This window comes from Caretta caretta, chromosome 8 (genome assembly GCF_965140235.1).
Source record: "Caretta caretta isolate rCarCar2 chromosome 8, rCarCar1.hap1, whole genome shotgun sequence".
Classification (NCBI taxonomy): domain Eukaryota; kingdom Metazoa; phylum Chordata; order Testudines; family Cheloniidae; genus Caretta; species Caretta caretta.
The window spans coordinates 20296255-20319191 of NC_134213.1; the positions used below are offsets into that span (position 1 = coordinate 20296255).

Consider the following 22937-nt stretch of genomic DNA (forward strand, 5'->3'; position numbering starts at 1 on the left):
TCAGCCTCGGGAGTCCTGATTTAGTTTATCTGGAGGGAGAGATAAGGACTCCACAGTACAGCAGCATCTAACAAACGATGCCTGCAACACAATAGCAAGAGAGAACTCTTCATTTTCATTTATTTACGTTGTAGTTCATTTAATGTTCCTAAAAGCAAGGGCTTTTTGCACTGGCTAAAGCTAACAGGACCTAGTGTTATGTATGCTTTTCCACACTCACAGCTCTGTCAATGGGTGCTCTATAAATACCTGGACAAGATGATCTTGTGCCTTGACGCAAAGCACCAATTGCTTCAACAGTCGTGCCCTCATGTCTTCCTGTACATCACACTGTTAAAACAAAACAGGGGGAAGTGTTGCCTAGTGGATACAGCAGTGAACCAGGAGATCTGGGTTCTATTCCCAGCTCTGCCGCTGGCCTGCTGGATGGCTTTGGGCAAGTCATGTCACTTCTCATGCCTCAGTTACCTCATCGGTAAAATGACACTGACCTCCTTTGTAAAGCACTTTGAAATCTATGAATGAAAAGTGCTATATAAGAGCTGCATTATTGTTTTAATCCTGGCCCACAACATGCATGGTTTAGTGGCTAGGGTGCTATGTGGGACTTGGGAGATTCAGGTTCAATTCCTTACTCTGCCACAGACTCCCTGTGTGACCTTGGGCAAGTCACCCTCAGTTCCTGATCTGTAAAGTGGAGATAATAGTAGGGGATAACTGTAAAGTAGGGAATAACTGCCCTACCTCACAAGGTGTTGGGAGGATGACTGCATTAAAGATTGAAGTGCTCAGGTGTATATGTACATAAGAAATAAGAGCTATTTCTCTAGACTGGCACTTTCATTGCTTTCCTATCCTGTGCCCGCACACTCAATAGCATTCTATCAATGCATGTCAGCCCTGACCTGCAACATATCCCTGGAGATCCTGATATTTCAGACCTGGGTCTTTCCTGAGCGGAGACTATCAACTGAGCCATGTGTATGTGGTGAGTTTGTGATGTGCATAGATGGACAACTATGCTGACCCTACTAATTAACATTCACTTGATATATGCAGAGGAAGAATTTGAATTGAAGTCTTGAGACATGACCGATCAGGAGCTAGTCAAAAGTTGGCCAAATAAAAAGGGCATGTTGAAATAAAAGTTCTGTCATTTTTTTGTGGAAATTTCAGGGGGGAAAAATCAACTGGCTGTTCAACAAAGAGCAACTCCCTCTCTTCTCAGCAGAGCTTTGTCTTTGATGCACCTGGCATAGCTGTGCAAACGAAGAGGTTTAGCAACCTCCAAATTTGTTTTGATTTTACTGGATTGCTTTTCCTCTTTGCTGTTTCCATGCCCCTCGGTCTCGTCAAACCGTCCCCAGTCTCACAAGTCATCTTGGGGCGATTATGACGTACGGAATGCTCAGACAGCTGGCTCAGATTTCTCTCTTCCCAGTACAATGTGTGCCTGGATCCCTTTTAGGTTGAGACTGACCTGACTGGTTTATCATTTAAAACCACTCACATGCAACCTTGTTCTTTAATGATTTCCAACATGGTTACATGCTGTTCAGTTGCCAGGGCTCCTACTCCACAATGGGATGGCACCCATTGTTGTTGTTTTTGTTGGTTTGGGTGAAAATATTGCAAAACTCTGATGGATTGAGTAACCTTTCTCACACATCAGCCCCGGAGAAGAGTAAAATCTGGGGATGTTAAATAGCTGCTTACCTTGCCACCTAGCCACCCCATTTGTGTAGGAACGTCTACACTGCAAAAAGAGATGTGTTCTTAACTCAGGTTAGCTAACCTGTGAGAGCTAACTTGGGTTAAAATAGCAGTGGAGACTCTGCTTTTAGCTTGGGTTAACAGCTTGGGTTCAAGCCCATAGGGGTACCTGGGGTTGAACTCGAGCTGCTAACCTGAATTAAAAGTTGAGTTACTGTGTCTTCACTGCTATTTTATGCAGGTGAGCTAACTCAAGTCATGTATACTCCTTGTACTTGCAGTGTAAACAAAACTTAAGTGAGCATGTACTGTAATGCTTTCCTAGGGTAAGCTTTTTTTCTGGTGAAATGGGGAAAAACAGATGGCTTGAGCATGGGAAAAAAAGCACTGGGGAGGTTTTGTGTAACTGTAAGGAGAGGTGGTTCAGTTCTGGATTTCATTTTAAATACTCCCCTGCCTCCAAGTTTTGGAGGGTTCACACTGTGGTCCTTACCCTTATCAACAGTAGCACCTAGCTTCAAACAGGTGGGGGCTCCAATGTGCTAAGAACTGTACACACATATAACAAATGACAGTTCCTGGCCAACTTTACACTGAAATTCAGCATGGCCAAAACCAAGTTAATGACCTTTCGTCCCGAACCCGCTGCTTTTCCGCCTTTCTCTTTCAGAGGACACCAACACCCTCTCCATTGCTCAAGCCCATAATCTTGGCTTCATCTTTGACTCAGCCCTTTCCTTTGACCCAGACATCCAGGCTGTGTCTAATTCTTGCCATATATTCTTGTACAACATCTCCAAGCTTCAATTTTTCCTCTCTGCCCACACTGCTAAAACTCTTATGCAAGCTCTGATCATCTCATGCCTTGACTAAGCAATCTCCTCCTCTCTGGCTTTCGTGCCTGCAACCTCACCCCTTTCATATCTATTCAAAATGCTGCTGCTAAGATCATCTCCTTGTCTTGTTCTGACTATGGCACTGAGTCTTTAAGTTCCTTCATTGGCTCCCTTCCATTGCATCAAACACAAACTGTGGCATTTAGGTACTAATGCAATATAGATGTTAAATTATAACAGAGCTTACAATATAAAAGGTGGGTGGCACACAAAGGGTTGGGATGTGATGATTGAGCAATGAAATTTAGTGCTCAGAGCGGTGAGGAATGGATTGTACTTTTGCAAATCATCATAGGCACTGCACAGGCAGGCTCTATGAACTCTTCCCCAACACAGTTTAGCTGATGTACCTCAATCCTGAGCTGTAGCACCTTCTACCATTCCAGTCCTGAAACTCCCACCCAACTCAACCTGCTTTTCCAGTTCTAAGGCTCCATGCAGTTCTGCCAGAATATCTCTAGTTTCAGAGTAGCAGCCGTGTTAGTCTGTATCCGCAAAAAGAACAGGAGTACTTGTGGCACCTCAGAGACTAACAAATTGTTAGTCTCTGAGGTGCCACAAGTACTCCTGTTCTTTTTGCGGAATATCTCTGTCATGCATAGTGGCACCCTCTGCTATTCCCATCCTTGGCCTTATTCACATTTTGTGCTTGTGCACCTCTGTCCTTACCTGCAGCATCCCCTGCCTTTTGAGTTTCTATGCCTTGCCTGCTTGCCCAAAAGAATCCTTTTCTACACTCTTACTCCATAGGCTGGCAGAGGCCTGGCACTAGAGCAGGGCAAATTATTGACTTTTTCAATTCAGAGGCTAACCAAAAAAAACCCCAAAAAAAGTTTAGTTTAGGATTGAACAAAATGAAACATTGTGTTTCATTTCTGGATGCTTTTTAACATTTTTTTAAAAAAAGATAAATCTAGCTAAATTTAGAAACAATCATTTCAAAATGAAATTTTCAAAATTCTCCTGTCCCCATTTTTATTCGCCTGAAAACATTTGCCAAATTTGACCCGTATTGGATGACCCAAAACTGTATTTTTTGGCCAGTAAAATATTTATTGAAAAAATTGCCCAGCTCTTCCTGGTCCACTCATCTCCTGGCTGGATGGGGAAAGAAGATCTTCCTTTATATAGTTAAAGGGCCACTGACAGATCCTGAGAAGAGCCCTGCACAGTTAGAAGTATGATGAAGTATCATAAGTATGAAGTATCCTCACCTTTCCCTCCCATACCTACAGCATTTGCTTTTCAGTTTGACAGCTCCTCGGCTTAGTTTATTTTCGAGATGGGCTCACACCAACACCCCAGGTCTACCACCCTCAAACTTCAAAAATCATCATCCAAACCTAAATCTGAAGCCAATTTTTTTATTGGCCCCATCTGTGTTATGGGCTAAACCAAAACTCCAGATGTGACCACTCCTGAATTTTGAAGGAGGGAAGGGTTTGAAACCCAGAACTGGAACCAAATTTGCTACTCAGGCCTATCTCTACTCTGTTTTTTGAAGGCACCAAACTATACCAAGGGTCAAGAGTCAACAGAATTCTAGACTTAAAATTGGGCTTCTGAAGCCACCCAAAAGATTATTATTCCTTTACTACAAAAAAGTGAGACTTTTCAAAGCTGCCTAAAGAATTTAGATGCACTACTCCCTTTAAATACTCCCTTATTACTACATTAATTTCAATGGGAATTGTACATCTAGATTTCCTAAGCAGTACTGAAAATATCAGCCTTAACGAGATTTTCTGTAGGACAGAAGATAATGCTTCCTGACTGTCTCACAAATGAACCCCAGCAAAAAATGGGGGCATTCACAATGGAAAATGCGATTGACACTTTGCTATAATAGCAATAGCTGGTAATGCTATGATATGAAACTACCCACCAACTAAACCAAAACCCTCAGCGACACATGAAAATACCCTCTAGAATTTGAAATATAAGATCAGAAAAACTGTTTAAAGTTTGCAGCTTTCCTGAGGCAGTGGAAAAAATGAAAGGTTGATTAATTTCCACATCTGTTACTCTGCAGTCTGATAAATATAAAACACACTGCTCTGGGCTCTCACACTAAGATCACTTACAAAGAACAGGTACGAGGTTAGTAGCTGCCAAGGAGAAACACTCAGGTTATGTGGGTAACGAAGACAAGGAGAGGGAATGTACAAAAACACCCCTCTTCCTCCCAGACCTTTTGAGCTGACAATTAAAACATACCCTTAGAGCGAAGGCGTGGTGGAGTTCCCATGGCTGCAGCTCAGCCAAATTAAAGAGGAGTGGCTCAAAAACAATTACATGAAGTCACAACAATGTTCTCCCTTTAGGGAAAGCACTGATTTGCTTCCAGACTAACAAGGATAGCTCTCTCAGATATGGAGGAGTGGTCCCTGCTAGCTTAACACTAGTTTAGCTTTTGGTTGTATCTTTTTTTTTCTGGAACTTACTAGATTGGCACTTGTCAGTCTTAGACAAGTGGCAGAAGAAGAACTTCCTTCTTAGCAGAGGGACCAGTAACAATTTCAAGGTTTGGTATCTTAAATGACTAGTCCTGAGAATGTCTGAAATGACTAGGTTACAATCTAAAGAACGACAAGAAACCAAACAAACTACTAGAAATCACAATCTATAGAAATTAGTAGAAACCAAAACCATGTAAGAGCTTGGCATTCCAGCTTCCATATGGCCAGCATTAACCTCTATCTGTGAAACCATGACAGAACTCACATGGGTAAAAGCAAGATGGCAATAGTAACAAACTGGCTTTTGAGATCTTTTATGTGTGACCATAAAAAGAAAGAGAAAGAAACACTTGGTTGGACTTCTACTGATTTCAGTGAGAGTTTTGATCAGATCCTTACTTAATATTTATATTGCGGTAGTTGCCTAAGGGCCTCAACAATGGAGGAGGGCCCTGTTGTGCTAGGAACTTTACATACCTACAACAAAAAGATGATGAGGTTTTACAATCTAAGTATAAGATATGAGATAACAGGGGATACAAACAGACAGGAGGAGCACAAGGACACAGTGAGACAATCCTGGTTATCCTGATAGCACATCAGCTGCCTAACCATTGTTGAGTATTTTGCAGGCTTTTTGGTAGAGGAGAATTTTAAGGAAGGCTTTGAAGGAGGACAATGAGGTGGTTTTGCAAATGTCTACAGTGGGTTCCTCTTATACACAAGGGGCGGCATGAGAGAGGAGCATCAAGGTGCTTGTTTGAAAATTTAACAAACTGGTGATGAAGACTGGAATCTATGGCAAAGCAAAGATGGGATTCAGCATCTTAGTAGCATATAAGAGATGAAAGGTAGGGAGGGATAGGCCATGAAGGGCCTTAAAAGTGAAGACAAGTAGTTTATGTTTGATGCTATGGCTAACAGGGAGCCAGTGGAGGGTTGCAAAGAGAGAGGTGGTGTGACTGAAGCAACAAACCAAGAAATGAGCCAGAAAATTGATCCCTGTATCTGTTTCAAGACTGAGATGCACAATGCTACAGAAAGCTAAAGAGACTAAACATTGTTTAAAACATTAAATGATAGCACCAACTGGCATTGCACATTGTGTGACTCATGCTGCGTGCTGACCTGTCAGGAGCTGGTGAGGCTGATGTGGAAAGTATTATATTGACAGAGAGTTGGAGAGCTGGCACTTGGCTCCTCTCATGGGCATTCGCTGTAAGCAAAACAAGGAGGCCAGGCCTCCTTGACCAAATGTTTGTTTAAGGCTTAGAAAGGAGGTAGTTATGCACACTCACCAGATAGTTTATGGGAACAAGGAGAAGTGACATTGGGTTCTTTTCCTAGATATTTGCTGGGGCGAGGAGTTACTATGTCACATCAGGCTCCTTTGTGGAGCTGAGCAAATCATTTGTAACAAATCATTTATTAGACAAAGTTCACTTCTTTGGGGGCCAGACTGTAAGAATACAGTGTGCCCTGAGTAGGAGGCAGCATGTGGCTGTGCTGGCGAGGGAGCAGAAGGTTGAACTGTGGCCCGGAGACAGGGTCAGACTAGCAGTTTACCTCCGCCTCTGTGCCTGCTAAAATGAGCTAGTCAGTGCACTGGGGATATAAAGTCAAGACTCCACCCGTTCCCTATGCTTGCCCACCCATTCCCTATGTGCACAGGAAAGGGACAAGCAGCCTGTGACAGGTAAGGGTTAAAGACTCCCTGCCAGTCACATGATTCAGCAGGGGATTTAAAGGAAGGATGCTCTTTCCAGGGACAGAGAGGCAAAGGAAGAACCTGTGCAGGCCTGGTCGGTCAGAGGAATTGCTTTGTTTTGGTGTTACTCCTGAAATGGTGTGTTTGAACAGTAAATTGTGCCCTGAAGCATGGGCCTGAAACAGACTTCATCTTGGCATTGGGCTGGAGATAGACCACTCACTTTCACAGCCCCAGAGAGAATGTAACTTGTGAGGTAGGGAGCCCCCACCGGCATGCTGGGTGAACAAGGATCAAGTTCTGTTTGAAGAACGCCTGTGGGTAGATGACATTTTAATCAGATATATTTATTATTCAAAATAGTGACAATGTGCATTTTCTTTACACTGTGGCTTGTTTTCTGATATTCAGTATTCAAGTTGCGATTGTCCACATCACTCATATGCTATTGCTTCTGTTCTGTGATTCGCTGAGTAAAATTATGAGCAACAGTTTTCTAGTGTGAATGCCTGTGGAAAGCATACTAAAGATGACTTTTCCACAAGTCCTTAATTGTGTGACCTTCATGTTCACTTTCTGCCAGCATCTGCGCTAGCACAACACAATCGTATGGGACTGATCACAGAAGGGCACTGAAGATGGCTGCATCGAATAGGGATTTCCATTTGAATTTATGGCAGCCGAAAATGTCACTCGTATTATTTGCCCATCTGTACTCTTACGTCACGCTTGCCTGAGACAGAGTTTTCTCTTGTACCTTAGTGAATCATAACATGTAAAATGAATATAGAAGTGAGGGTGAAATTAACTTAGGCTTTTATATGTTGGAGAGCAGAGGGTAAAATCCACCTCACCAATTTCTCAACCCAGGGCCATGCTGTGGGATGTTGACAGCCTCTGCTGTACCTGCTATTCCCTATGGGCTTAAATAGCGGTGACAGTCATATTGTGCTGGTTGTACAAGATACTAGCTTAAGCACAGATCCAAAGATCCTGGCCTGGTGCTGGTCCAGCCTCAGTGAGGTCTTTTGTACTGATGTGCGTTCAGCAGGCGGACATCTCAAACAGCCCCTATGCAGGGTTTAACTAACGCAGGGGGCCTTGCACCAGTCCTCCGCACTTGGGCGAGTTTCACACTATGGCTTAGACCCCCAGCTGTACTGGAGCCTTGCCTGGCACAGCTGGAGTAGGGAGGCAGGGCAAATGTGGCTGTATAAATCACTTGTACTTTCCTCTGATCCCCAGAGCTGCTGGAGGCCAGTCTGCCTGAGACTGAAGGAATTGTCTGACTGAAGGAAGAACAACGCAACTTTGTATGATCAGCTGGAGTGGTGATTAATTCATTTTCTTCTACTATCCCTTTGTCGTGCAAGTTCTTCTCCATGTTTTATGTTGAACTAACCCTCCCCACCACCCCCATTGCTGCCAACACTCATTGGTTATTATTACTGCAGTGAAATCTAATCAGAGCTAAGATCGACTCATTACCCAGAGAAAACGCGTCTCTCAGACAAAGCAGCAATTTAGTCTGAGTCACTGCAGCATCCCTGAGTGTATCCAAAACAATAAAAAACTGGGTAAACCAGTCCATTAGAGACTGAGCTGTCACCTTCTCCTCCTCCCGCACAGTCCCAATAAGAAGTTCAACATGTTCTGCCTGCCACACATATGGCATGGAGCAGGAAAGCCTCCTGCACCTTTTGTTCTCAAAATATGTAATTCAGAGAAAGTCCACGGCCCACCTATTTGTTTCCTCTCCATTACAGCCCTTAAAAGGGGGCTGGGGAAGGGGTGTTTTTAACACTCGGCAGCAAGCCTATGATGTGCTGAGGATGGTTATATCAGTATCTAGGCCACTGAATGTTGTTTTAGGCCCCAATCCTGCACTCAGTGGTCAGTGTTGTGTGTTACACTGAACCCTGATAAAGCCCATAGATGTTTGACTGAGCAGTGAAATATGGTTCTCCTAGTGCTATCCAAGGAATAGGCCCCAAATGAGCAGTTTGGGGCTCTAGTACCCCTCTCTCAAATATATGGGAGAGGGGAGGACCCAGGTGAGTGTCTAGACATGAAGTGATGTGGAAGGAGGGGCATGGGGACTTTAAATACCGAGCTGCTTTTCCCTTTCCTCAGCAAAGGTGGGAGAAAGTTGTGCTTCTGGCCAACTGCCAACCTACAATGCTGGTTTTGAACGTTGGCTGTCATGGGCACCAATGCCAAGCAGGACTATCTGAAATGGGATTATAACCCAGCTGCAGTTAGTAATATGAGCTGTTTTACGGAGAGATTTTCAAAGGTGCAGAAGGGAGGTAGCAGCACAATTTGGGCACCTAACTCCCATTTGTGCCTTTGAAAATCTAGTAGGGACTCTCAGGAGGAGACTGCCCCGCAGAAGTGCATGTTTATCTACATGCCCCACCAACCTGCAGCATCAACAATTTGTGATATCTGGTGCTCCTCTTGAAGCCCCAGCTCCTGGATGCTTCTAATTAACTGAGAGTCTCAGCCCCCCGCCGCTTGCCGCAACTGGGCAGTTGAGGGCGAGGTCCCCCCACCAGAGCGGGGGCTGGGAGCTGCAGGGGTGGGACTGACTGGGAGCTCCAGCCCTGGGGCAGAAAATGTCACGGAGGTCAATGGAAGTGATTCCGTGATTTCCATGACCTTCGTGACACAATCGTAGCCTTACGCATGATTACCAGGAATACCCTGAAAGCATGACCTACGTGCACCCTAAAGCTTTAAAATCAGAAGGCAAACAAAAAGAACCCCGAACTTTTTTTTTTTTTTTTAAATCTCACGACTTTTAGGCCAACGTCATGATTTTGGGAGGCCTCATTTTTGACTTTTAAAGGTTTGGGGGTTGGCAGTAGAGAACATACTTTAACTCTGACCTGAAGGGACCATCTTGAGGTCTGTGGGGAGAGTTCAGTCTCTCTACATAGTCACCCCTGAGCCTTTCTTCCGCAAAAAGTGAGAAAATTGTGGGTGGAACAGCGAGATTCATGCATGTTTGTGAGGTGTTCAGAATATACAAGTCTAAAAATACATTTTGATGGCAACAGCTTTCAGTCACAGGGAGCTGTTGTTGACCACTGGCTAGCAAGTTTGCAGATGACTGTACTAAACATCTCAGTATCTCGCTATAATATGCAATGCCTCCCACGTGAGAGTGGCAGGGAACAGTACACAGAGCTTTGTTTTGTGCCTGTTATAAAACTGCCTCAGGAAATGATTCCTCTTGATCAAGATTTAATCCGATAATGAAGACACAATAAGAATGAAAGTGTCAATTTCAGTTGAGAAATCTGACTGGCTTAATCTGAAGCAGCTTAATCTAATTAGAGCTATTTATCGGAATAAAATAAAATGCCCATTGTATTAAGAATCATAAACAACTGTGTTAAGATAACATTAAGGGGAGAGAGATGCATGATCTAAAAGCTAGAAAATCCAGGATCACACCTAGGACATCATCTGCCACTCACTCTGTATTGCAGTGGTCACCAAACTTTTGAGAGTCGTGCCCCCCTTTACCTCTGTCTGCATCCCCCTGAGTCCTGCCAGGGCTGGAAGCGGGGCTGCGGCTCGGGGGAGGGGACGCAGACAGGGGTAAGAGGACCACAGCCTGAACCACAGCTGGGGTGGGGCCAAGAGTGGAGCCCTGGGCACAGGGCCGGCAGCCAGGGATGGGAATGGAGCCCTGGGTGTGGGGCCACCAGCGGGGTCGCCAGGCACGGGTCTGGCAGGCAGCGCTGGGGCCAGAAGCAGAGCTGGGTGGCACTCCCACCCCGCCACCTGTGGGAGCTGGCCCGGGCCTCAGACACGACCTCCCAAGATGTTCCTCTGTGTCCCCTAGTTTGGGGATCTCACAACATCCCTCTGTGTTAAGTATTATTATCCTCATTTTACTGATGGGGAAATTTTGGCATGGAGAGGTAAAGAGACTAACCCCAAAGTCATACAGTGAGTCAATGGCAGAGCAGGGAATAGAACCAAGGATTTCTGGCACTTCCAGTTCCTTGCTCTAACCACCATGCACTATACTTTCATAGAAGGAGAGGGGAAGGGGAGTTAAAGACAGAGCATCAGTTCTCAGAAGTGCGTATTATGTCTCATCTCAGTTGAAATTAGACTTTAATCTCCTAGACTTTCAAGTAATTGCATAGAGTATTCCCATTGGTTATAAGGAGTCACATAGCTAACAACCCTGTGAAATGCTTTGAATGTTTAGGGCTTGACATTACTTTAATGGGTCAAGTCTTTCAGTGTTGGCAGAGTAACACCAATGACATCAGAGGGAAAAGCCAAGTTGAATCTTTCGACCTGACAGGTTTGCCTGTGTTCTTCCCTGCTTCCTTATAGGTGCTTCTAAAGCTAGATGTTGTGGAAATTTGGATGTTGAAGGACTGAGTTTCTCTGAGTCCAGAAAATCTTTCACATGCAACATGACACCACAAACCAGACAAACTCAGCAACATGGAAGTCATTCCATCCATGCACAAAGACATTCTATGTTTCAAATGTATATGGACTAGCCTTCAAAATCCACTTGTAATTAGTTGAGCAAGTCTATCAAAGGTTCAAGACTCATCTCTGTTTCTCATTTTGATGCGGGCTCAAGAAAGCAAAACTTGAAGACTTAAACATCAGACCCAAAGCAAACTAGCGCAGGCTCAAGGTCTGGAATTTGCTTCAAGTTCTTCTCTAAAAATGGTAAAGCTGAATGGACTGTTACCAAAGAAACTGAAAGGAAGCTACTTAAGGAGAAGCTGAGGCAAGAGGAGGAAAGGGGGAGAACAGATAACAAAATTAATTCTCTTCTAAGTGCAGAATTAGAGGAGCTGAAGCAACCCTTGCAGAATGCAATAAGCAGAGAAAGCCATGCTTGAGAAAGTAAAGAGATTCTGAGTGATGGCGTCCACCCAAGAATTCTACAAGTACTGCATAAGCAAATCCAGATAAAGACATTTTTGAACAGCTACTCGACACACAATTAACAGAAGGAACTGAAGTAGAGAAAGCGCACATACAATCCCAGAACAGATGGATTATAAATCTCTGAAACAGAAGGCTCCGCCTACAGAAGTTCCTATCCATCTTTAGAGAACTAGAGACAACAAAATAACTATCGCAACATTTTAACGATAGGGGGGTGTGCATGTGTTTTCACTCACCTTCAGCAGATTGTAAGTCACAAGACCAGCGGTGAGGGGCCTTATTCTCCTTGGGCTTGAACCTGCAAGGTGCTGAGCTCTTTGGCTTTGATCCAGCAAAGCACTTAAAACATACACATCCCATTTTTAATTGCAGCAGCTCAGCTAAAGAAACCATTCATCATGCTCCACAGAGCCCAAGCAGCTCCATGAGTTCAGCAGGAGTTGAGAGTTCTCAGGATCATGAAGGATTGGGCTTTGAAAGAAGGAGTGGAAACAGGCTGTTTGTCCCCCATCAGGACCAAGAAGTTGACTGGAAGTTTAAAGAGGCTGGATCTTCACTAGAAAGAAGGATGGTTAGGAGTGTAAAAGGGTGGAGATGCAGATTTGCATGGGGATGGAGGCATATCCATATGCCTGGGTTTACACTATCTGGCATGTTTTGTGGTAGAATAGCACATATTTGCATGGCAAGGAGGAGTTGAAGCAGATAAGACACTACTGTAGACGCAGCAGTTGAGGAACCAATATGACAGGCTGGGGTTTCCAGGGCTATATAGCATTTGCATAGACATCTTGTGATGCGGGCAGAAACAGCAGGCAGTAGGACCCCTTTAAACTTAGTACATGGACCAGATCTCAGGGCCAGATCTTCCAGTGCTCAGCGTCCTCATCTGGAGGCAGATTTTCAAAAGAGCTGATCAGTCAACATGATGACCAGTTCTTCTGAAAATCTGGCCCAAAGTACCAAACTACCATTATGCCTGTCCCTCAGGAGGTTCTGCTCATGATAGTGCCTTCCCCAAGTGATTTAAACTACAAGCATTTAGAGACCTCTCCCGCATAATCCAAAGTTTTACTATCAGAAAACTGAATACTGATCATAATTACTCTGGCTCCATATGGCAGTCCCAGCTAGGACACAGCTAGAATTCTCCCCCATAGGGACTTTCAACCAACTGCCAATAATTTCCCAGACTCCCAGTACAAATAAATAAATAAAACAGGAGAAAAATGAAAATGAAGAGGATACTTGAAATTGCAGAACTGAATTCAGGACATATTTTAAAAAAGCACTGAGGAGAGCATAGTCTGGACAGTGACACTTCCCTGTCCTATCCATCTTTGAGCCGAGAACAGTAATTCCTTGTTTGCAGCCTTCTCTGTTAGAGGCTAAATGTGATTGTAACTGAAGTACATTGATTAACCCAAAATAACTTTCCCTCAATTTGCTGGCTGCTCAGGAAGACTCAGGAGACCTGCTTTTGTTCTGAGCTAGTCATTCAGGAGCCCTGGCTCCAGTCCTTATGTATCTATTGAAACTGAGTGAACCAGAAAAACCCTAGAAACTACACGAAGGACACATAGTGCTGTTTAGTTAGTTTAAAGCGAGGATTTTTTTTCTGCATCACTTCTGCAATATTTTTAATGGTCTAGTTAAAATAATTTCATGGTTGCAGTTTTTGTTTCTGTGCTTAGCAAAGCAAACTGTAGGGGTTACAGCTGAGAGAGGCATGGGGGAAGGGAGGGGACAATCTCTCCCTCGGCACAAAAAAAGTGCAGCATTTTATCATGCTGCTTGCAAAATGATGTGTTTAAAGGGCAGAATTGTCAATGTCAGATGCGAGGCTGAGGTACCTATTAATAAACAGCCTCTGCATCAGAAATTCTTTGTAGACTTTAATCAGGAATTTTCCATAGTAACGCCGTGTGCCTACGGTTAGCTCAGCAACCGTGGTTTAAATTCCACCCCATGGACTGAGTTCATCTTTGTAAGCAGAAGAACGCATATAAGATCACATGAACACAATTCTCTTCACTGGAAGTTAAAATGTTATGTCTTTCTGTTTCTCTCTGTCTCTTCTATTTCTTCCAGTATATTTTAAATAGATGTTGGCTGGAGAGGTGGGATTCAGGTCCAGATTAATTATAGGATGGGGTTTGGAGTTCACTTTGAAACCAAATCTGGGCTGTGATTCAGGTTCAGATTTGTTGGTGTCAAAATCTAAAAAGCTGTTCTTGAAGTAGTCTCACAAGATGATGGTATAGCTGGTCTTGTGAGACTTCCAATATTTTGTGCCAAACTCTCACTAAAATTTCTTTTCTTGCAAGATCTCAGCCATGTTTGAACCAGATCCAGGAAATAGGCCCCTTCTGATTTGGGATCTGGCCCAGAACTGAAAATGTGAGGGAAGACTCAGATCCCAGGATTTCAACCTTAAATATGCTCTCTTGTTCCCAAATTGGGAGAGGTCAATATCCAAGGCCCAGTTCTGTCCCATCTCCAAATTTAACCACACAGCCATTGCACAACAAAAGATACTCAAATATTAGAGGTGGAACAGCTGTAAGTCCAAGCCTGCTTGGGATAAAAAAATCAGCATCAGCTCTTCTGACAGTGTCTTCCCACCCTCTCCAGATCCGTTTTGGTTTCCTCAGGTCAGTTTCATAACACAGCCATTTGGAATGTCAGAGGTGTCATGTAAATGCCTTCTACTCTTTTGAGTGTAGAAACCCTCCCACATGTCACTGCTAAGGTTTCTAAGAAGGTCTTAGTATGACTAGAAAAGAACAACACAACAATTCAGCCTCCTTTATTCTCAGAACTTTCACCCAGCAACAGGGACTGTAATCCAAGGCTCTGACCCTGCAACTGACAGTGAATGGGCAGACTGTTGCACCTGCACAGAGCCCCATAGACTCTAGTATGGGTCTGTGTGGAGCCAGCAGACATCCCACCTGCTGCCAATTGCAGGTGAAGGGTCCAAACATCAGCCTGCTCCAGGGCCATCTATCTGACTCCCAAGACAACCCACACTACCACAAAGCTAACCTGAGCATTCTTAAACATACCTGTTCCTCAGATACATACATATACCTTTGCAGAAAACTAGTTAGGATATATATAGTACACTGCATGTATGGCACAACCCAAATCAAACCAAATAAAAGCTCTAACAATACTTGGGTTTATTTCCACTCTGGTTTTACTCTGAATTTTACAAACCACAACAGTCTTAACTGCTATGGATTTATGTTTGTGCCAAAAACATTTGCCATGGTCTGACTATAAATAAACCCAATGGACCAAACATCCAGACAGGTTAGGTTCCATGCAAGCCCATCCATTGTGTCTGGGACCCTAGAAATATGAGCGCTGTAGGAATTGTCCTATCAAAGAGTCCTAGGCTCTTCCTCCTATCTCATATGCCCATTTCAGTGCATTTGAAACAGACGAGAAATAAATGCTACAGAGGGAAGCAGAGATCAAATACTACACAGTCCCTGTTGGTTTTAATTCTTTTTCAATAGCAAGTATTAATGAATTCAGTGGCAGTGTTTGATCCAGTGCTCAGTGTATCTTGCCTGCAGAGCTTATGGACTGATTGATGGGTAGTTTTCCAGATTTGAACAATAAGAACAACAAAACTAAAGGACCCAACAGTACTTTTGTATAGTAATGTTTAATGGCTCACTGTCCCATTGTGGTGATTGTTCTCTTGGCCTGTGGTGAGAGCCAGTTTTAATCAATGGAGCCCTTTGGAATCAAATGCAGGTATTTACTAGAACGTGACACACAGGACAGTGTTTGTCCAGCTAGCAGTCTGCCTGTGTCAGCTAATGCCCTGTTTGGAAGAGGTTTCTGAGTCTGACACAAAGACATGGATAACCAGACATTTCCTCATCATCACAACTAAAACCTCGGAGTGGACTGTATATATGAATGACACAGATAAACTTTCTCTCTTTAACACCATTAGACTGGCCTCCAAATCTAAAAAACTCCATGAATCAATATTGAGCTTCAGAATTTCAGCAATTTGGGGTGCACAAATAAATGAATCAGAGAAGCTCACTTTTTGTGCATTTCGTTACCCATCCACTCATTCCCCTCGCTCCTGTGTGAGCTGGGCTGGAAATGAAGGTAAGGCAGGTGAGGGGGGGGAAAGAGAAACTTTAAGGTGCCACAGTAGCAGTGGCCCATGAGGTTGGTAGGGAATCTCTAGCAGCTTAAAAGTATTAGGATCTCAGAGCTCTTCAAAAAGCAGGTGAAAATATATCTCCATTTGACAGATGAGGACACACTGACATGCCCAAGGTCAAATATTGAGTAGCAGAGTCACTAATAAAACCCAGGTCTCCTGACTTCTAGGTTTGTGCTCTATCCCCTGCTTGCTCATTGCAAATGATCTACACTGGGTCCAGTTCATCATTGTCTATGGCCTGTTTCCACCAACTCAGCTGGATGTAAGTAAGGTGGGGGGGGGGAGAAATATAAATCCACCTAGGGGATGTCCCCACCAGCATAAAGGACCACTGCACCAGGCACAAAACCACATGCACCAGCTCTTTGCCAGCTTTGCAGCAGCAGCTCAGGTTGCACAGGGCATTTCAGGGTGAACCAAAGGAGGGTGTTGTGTGCCCAAGGTGGATCTGCAACCCACTGATTCTGCACTCTACAGTGGCTTCATAGAGGCTACTGCAACAGAGGTGCAATTTAAGACTGCTCTAGTTTGTATGGGTGGCCAAATCAGCCCCCACAGCTGTTGAATAGAGGAGAGGAAAGATGTCTTTTCTCTCACCCTGCATCAGCACAGGCATATATCTGGCTCACAAGTTCCGCAGTTCCTACGTAGATTGACACAATATTCCAACTACTAATTGCTATTGAATACTTGGTAGAGATGTTCACATTTTATTTATAAGGCACCTGTGGACTCTGGCTACCTTATGAAATTTAACTGAACAATAAATCAATTTTAAAATAAAAGAGAAAGAGACAACATGGCCCAATTATAACAGAGTTACTTGATGTTTAAGCTACATTGAAAAGCAGCATCACTGTAAGTTTGGACAGTGAGAGAAACCCAGAATGGGAGGCTGTGAAATTCTTTCTGTTTGTACAGACTCTGCCAAAAGTGCTTTATTAGCAGGTTACAAAGTCTCATAGACTGGAATTTCTGCAGTAAATTGCATTCAGGCCAAGCTCACAAATCATTAGCCATGCAATCTTGTTTATGCTGCTAGTACTTGGAGTTTGGCCTATTACAAAATCAAAACAGCAAGGCTGAATGGTTCTAAGCAAAAAACCTAATGAGTGAATAAGTTGGTAGGCTGGAGGGATGCTCATTTAATGTAAACATGGCCAGAGCAGAGCATGTGAACAATCTTTTTAAGGTGGAAACCCCACTGAATAGCCAGAGAGAGACAACTATTACTGGAGTCTAAATCTGCTAATCAGATCAATGGGAGTTTTGCCGTTGATTCCTATGGCAGCAGGAGCAGGCTCATTGCTCTTTACATGAATCCATTTCCAAATACATGAATAAGATGTGTGAAATCATGAAATTAAAAGTTTCCCATTTTGGGAGTTTTCACTGGCAGATTTGTGAGGCACAGGGAACCTACTTACTGGAAGAAATTGGGGCAGGAGGATACCTAGAGGGAAATTCCTCTTAACTGAGCAGAGATGTTGAGCAATCAACCAAATATATGATGGTAAAAGTACAACTACACTGGAGAGCAGTATAGTGACCCACAGACTGCCACAGTTCAGCGAAGTCCATCCTGGAGGGTCCACCTAATGAGATTTTTTGAGAACCAAGCATTGAGGAGCTGGTTTGTTAGGAAGGTAGGGAGGAGATCTGGGAAAGGATATTTCACTTCCGGATGGTTCCTAAGATGAAACAGCCTGCTGGAGAAGAGTGTTCTGATTACAGAGGAATCCATCCCGCAAGGGGATTGTGTAGGGCTTGACAAATAATACATGGAAAAATTCACAAATGCTTTTTACAATAAACAGGGTGAGCTGCATCTTCTATCCTGTAGGTTTGTATTATCTGTTGCTGATGGACTCAGACAATCATCAGTTTATTTGTGCAAGGTCAGACCGATGATCGGTTTCAATTAATGAGATCATTGTGACTAAAAATGTATGCCCCTGTACCTGTCTTTACTGTTAGCCTAGTCTCCTATGCCCCCGTTTGCCTGCTTATTCACCAGTTGTATATTGTCACAATCCTATATTATGAGTGACACAGATATAGCCATTTACGGCAAAGTCTTTGGGAGAATACACTGTATTAAGTTTATAGGATCATAGAATCAGAGGGTTAGAAGGGACCACAAGGGTGATCTAGTCTAAGCCCCTGCCAAGATGCAGCATTTATTGTATCTAAACCATGTGTATCATTGTGGGCTAGGGATTTTATGCAATTCCTTGGGGGAGGGTGACCATAGCACCTCCAAGCACTAAGAACATTGGAGGCTAGTTAGGCAAATTCAGTCAGGTTGTAACACATCCAGAGAAGTACCACCACGTGAAGAAGCTCACATATACTAGGTCAATTAGGATTCCCCAGGCACCAACAGCCAAAGATAAATATTGGATAAATAGCCTGAGTTTAAACTGACTCAGGACTTTCTTTCTGATCCAGCAAAAAGAGAGGACCTTCTGTGTGAGGGGCGTCCCAATCCTTCCTGGGAAGGGTTGGAAGGACTTTGTCCTATTGGGGCCCCATCAGACAGATGGATAAGCTTCTAGCATGCATGCAGGTTCTTTTATAATTTTTATGTTTTCTCTGTAATGCTTTCACCTTAAGAATAACTGCACTTGCTTATAAAAAGCAATGTGGTAACTCATAACTGCTGGCAAATATGCTGTTCACAAGCCTTTGAAGAGAAAGCAAAGTGCAGACACTGGCCTGTTTAGGCAGTCTGACTTGCTGGGAATACCACAGGGTAGGCAGGGAAATGTGCAGCCTGGAAAAACCTCAGTCAGGAGAGAGAGACACACAGGTCTCTGTCCAAGAGAACAGCTAGAGTGGTGCCCACAAGGGCTCACAGAGGGGGAACACAGGTGCAGTTGCCTTGAACTATGACAATGAGCTCTCTGGGACAGGGATTATCTTTGTGTTACTTCTTTGCACAACGCCAAGTACAAAAGGCCCTGATCCCTGATTGGGCTCATTAGGTGCAACCATAATAGAAATCATAATACAAATTGATAAACATTTGATACACTGTAGCATAAATACTTATTCTTCTGGGACTCAGCACCAGGAAGCATGTTACAGCTATACAGTATTTTCCTGTTGAAAAGTTTTCACCGAATCAGGGAGAAGAAATAACAGTAACACACCTGTGACTCTGGTGATCAATCACACACAACAAAGAGTCAAAGTGTACAATTCCACAACCAATTCATAGACTGAAATTTGTTTGTATAAATTATTCAGTAAACACTCCTGAATACCCAATGACTTTGTGGTAAGCAGGACTGGGGTCATGAGTGAGTCACAAGAAGCGATAAAGGCTATATCAATCAGATAATTTATTCACAAGAAATAGTTTGACCAGCTCTAGGACAGTCTCTCATAAGCTCCGGCTAACTTTGCAGAATCCAGGAAATCACCAAGGAAACGCTAAATGACATGATTGGCTAATAGCAAACGAGCCATTGCAGCGCTTTTCACGTGGATGGAGCTGCACTACCTCTCTGCAGTTTTGTGATCAGTGCAAACCATATACAGCTTCATGTTACTTTCAGTGGTAACTGCACAGAAGTACACGCTCTCCTCAACAGAAAATAATTTGGAAATTCTGGCATGTGTGTTCTTGAATGACACATATCAGGCTGAGGAGTCAGAAGTCAGTTTAAACTATAAACATACCATCAGAAAACAGTCAGATCTAAAGGGAACTAGCTGCAATTATACAAAACCTTCCTTTCATTGCAGTGTGTGCCTGCACAGTGTGTTCCCATAGCAAGAGGACGTATTTGTTTCTTACACAAAGACAGTATACCTTTTTTACATTAGTGTATGTTGCATAAACAGTGAGTATGGACTGGAGCAAGTGAAAGGGACCATGTTCATATCAGATCATCAAGGAGTCAATACAGGATCTCTTATAAGTTCAACTTACAAAACATATATGCTAATTTTATACTATTTGCATAAAAATGACGTTAAAGGCCTGAGGATTCCTGGTGTCCTTGGCGCACACAACAAATGTACCAGTCAGCCTGCAAGCCATTACAGAATATTATACTGCCCTAGGTGACCACTTATTCTGCTGGGCCATAGAGCCAGCCTGGTGTATTTTCGGTATTCTCACTTCTAGGATTTTTATGCTTTTTTATGTCAGCTTTGAATCTCACTACTAACAATCCACCAGGCTTCATCTTTCACTCTTCAAACACAGAGACACACAACTGCCTCTTAAGGATTCTGGGAAGTGTAGTCTAAGAGGAGAGTTCTTTAGCTAAGAAGTGCTACAATTAAAACTACCACTAATGGGTTGTCAAAACAATCTGGGCCAAATTCTGCTCTTCCTTATACTGGTGCAACCATTAAATCAATAGCGCTACACAGCATTATTCCCATGTGTTTCAGGCAACAGGCACAATTGCTAAATAAATCACATGCACCTGGGAAGCCAACACTGAAATCCTGGCCCTTCAGTTCCAAAAACACAAGTCTACTATTTAAACTAAAGGAGAATTCCCTTGTCCTCCCTGTGGGCCCAGCCACTAAACACACACGTCACACGCACAGCCAGTACATTGCAACAGAGAGCACGACCAGGCCCAAAAATGCACATAAGACAACATTACATCACTACAGCATAAATCAAAATTAAAGGTCAGTTAGCATAAATGGGATGAGGGGAAAGAGATTTCAAATCCTTTAATGCACCAGAGCCGTGAATTGCTTTACACACTGTATAGCAACTATGGTACCACAGCTCATCAGTTTCCAGTGTCAGGCAGAACAGCAGCACTAAGCATCTGAGGCAGACAGGCTTTGGAAATACTGGTCCCAAGAAATTCATTCCTTCAGGGAGCTAAAGGCATCAGTAGTGTGGACAGAACGAGAAATGTTAACATGTTCTGGGCCCTAGTGTCCCGAGGAGCTGGCCAGGGAAACCTGGCAAAAATTATACTCAAAAGGACAAGTGTACTAAACCTTCCTCCCACCTTCCATTCCAAAATTCCTGGTAATACACAGGCAGCAGAGAGCAAGAACCGGGGAGTATGCTATGACGGGGGAGTGTGGGCTGGAAGGAGAGAGAGGTCATAAATTGGGGCCTCACAGGCAGCAGCAGTGAGCACTGAGGCATGAAGACAGATTCCGTAGAGGTGATTAATGTTAGTGTCTGACCTGTGTGCATATGAGAAAGACAGAGAGAACATCAAAGCTGCCCAAAGGTTACATTGCTCCAATGGCCTGGTGCTCCAATGGCATGGTGCTGTGGGCACAGCAGAGACTAACTAATCTATCACCAGCAGAACACTTGCTGCAGCAGTCCAGGTGGATGAATAAGCAGCCTGGGACCCATATCCTGAGTCGGAAGTGTCCACACATGCAGCATGGCAGATGATGAAGAGGGACGTACATGGACCTCTAAGAACGAAAAGAATCTTAACAATGGCTTTGGCCTACTGCTAGATGGAGATGGTAGAATTAGCAATAATGATGCAGAAAAGACAGAAATGTTCAATAAATATTTCTGTTCTGCACTTGGGAAAAAACAGAAGATGTAGTAATATCATATGATAATACTCTTTCCATTCCACTAGCATCTCAGGAAGATGTTAAACAGCAGCTACTAAAGTTAGACATTTTTAAATCAGCAGGTCCAGATAATGTGCATCCAAGAGCTCCAAAGAGCTAGCTGAGGAGATCACTGGACCGTTAATGTTGATTTTCAGTAAGTTTTGGAACACTAGGCTGCTCCAGAAGACTAGAAGAAAGTTAGTGTTGTGCCAATATTTAAAAAGGGTAAACAGGATGACCGAGGTAATTGTAGGCCTGTCAGTCTGACACTGATTCCAGGCAAGATAATGTAGCAGCTGATATGGAATTTGATTAATAAAGAATTAAATGCCAATCAACATGGTTTATGGAATATAGATCCTGTCAAACTAACTTGATATATTTTTTGATGAGATTACAAGTTTGGTTGATAAAGGCAAAACTGTTGACATAATATAATTAGACTTCTATAAGGTATTTGATGTGGTACCACACAACATATTGATTAAAAAAAACCCCTAGAATGAGATAAAATTAACATGGCACACATTCAGTGAATTAAAACCTGGCTAACTGATAGGTCTCAGAATCTGATTGTAAATGGGGAATCATTATTGGGCAGAGTGTTTCTACTAGGATCCTTTAGAGATTAGTTCTTGGCCCTATGCTATTTAACATTTGTATCAATGCCCTGGAAGGAAACATAAAATCATCACTGATAAAGTTTGCAGATGACACAAAAATTGGGGAGTGGTAAATAGTGAAGAGGAGAGGTCACTGATACAGAGTGATTGGGGTTACTTGGTAAGCTGGGTGCAAGGCAACAGTTTGAATTTTAATATGGCAAAATGTAAATGTACACATCTAGGAACAAAGAATGTAGGCCATACTTACGATGGGGGACTCTACCCAGAGAAGCAGTAACTCTGAAAAGATTTGGGGGTCATCAGTTGAACAAGAGCTCCCAGGGCACTGCTGTTGCCAAAAGGTCTAATGAGATCTTTGGATACAAAAAGAGGGAAATTTTGAGTGAAGAGAGAGAATATTTTGCCTCTGTATTTGGAACTGTGCAACCACTGCTGGAATACCATGTCCAGTTCTGGTGTCCACAATTCAAGAAGGATGTTAATGAACCGGCGAGAGTTCAGAGAAGAGCCCCAAAAATGATTAAACGGATTAGAAAACCTGCCTTATAGTGATATAGTCAAGCTCAATCTATTTTGCTTAGCAAAGAGAAGGTTAAGGGATGATTTGATAAGAGCCTATAAGTACCGACACGGGGAACAAATATTTGATAATCGGCTCTTCAATCTAGCAGAGAAAAGTGTAACACAATCCAATACCTGGAAGTTGAACCTAACAAATTCAGACAGGACATAAGGTGTACATTTTTAACAGTGAGGGTAATTAACCACTGGAACAATTTATCAAGGGTTGTGGTGGATTCTCCATTGCTGGCAATTTTAAAA

The 22937-nt window shown here is 43.2% G+C and overlaps 2 long non-coding RNA genes across 2 annotated transcripts in view; one reads left to right on the plus strand and one right to left on the minus strand.

Moving 5' to 3' along the window:
• Window positions 1-249: 249 nt before the first annotated feature.
• LOC142072962 (uncharacterized) overlaps window positions 250-22937 on the minus strand; it is a 100618-nt gene continuing 77930 nt past the window's right edge. Inside the window, exon 3 of the long non-coding RNA XR_012669589.1 lies at window positions 250-330. This is a non-coding gene — a long non-coding RNA (uncharacterized LOC142072962). The remainder of the gene's footprint in view (window positions 331-22937) is intronic.
• Window positions 6547-17750, plus strand: LOC125641374 (uncharacterized). Its single transcript, XR_007358034.2, has 3 exons — window positions 6547-6764; window positions 8022-8107; window positions 11139-17750. It is a non-coding gene; the product is annotated as an uncharacterized LOC125641374 (long non-coding RNA).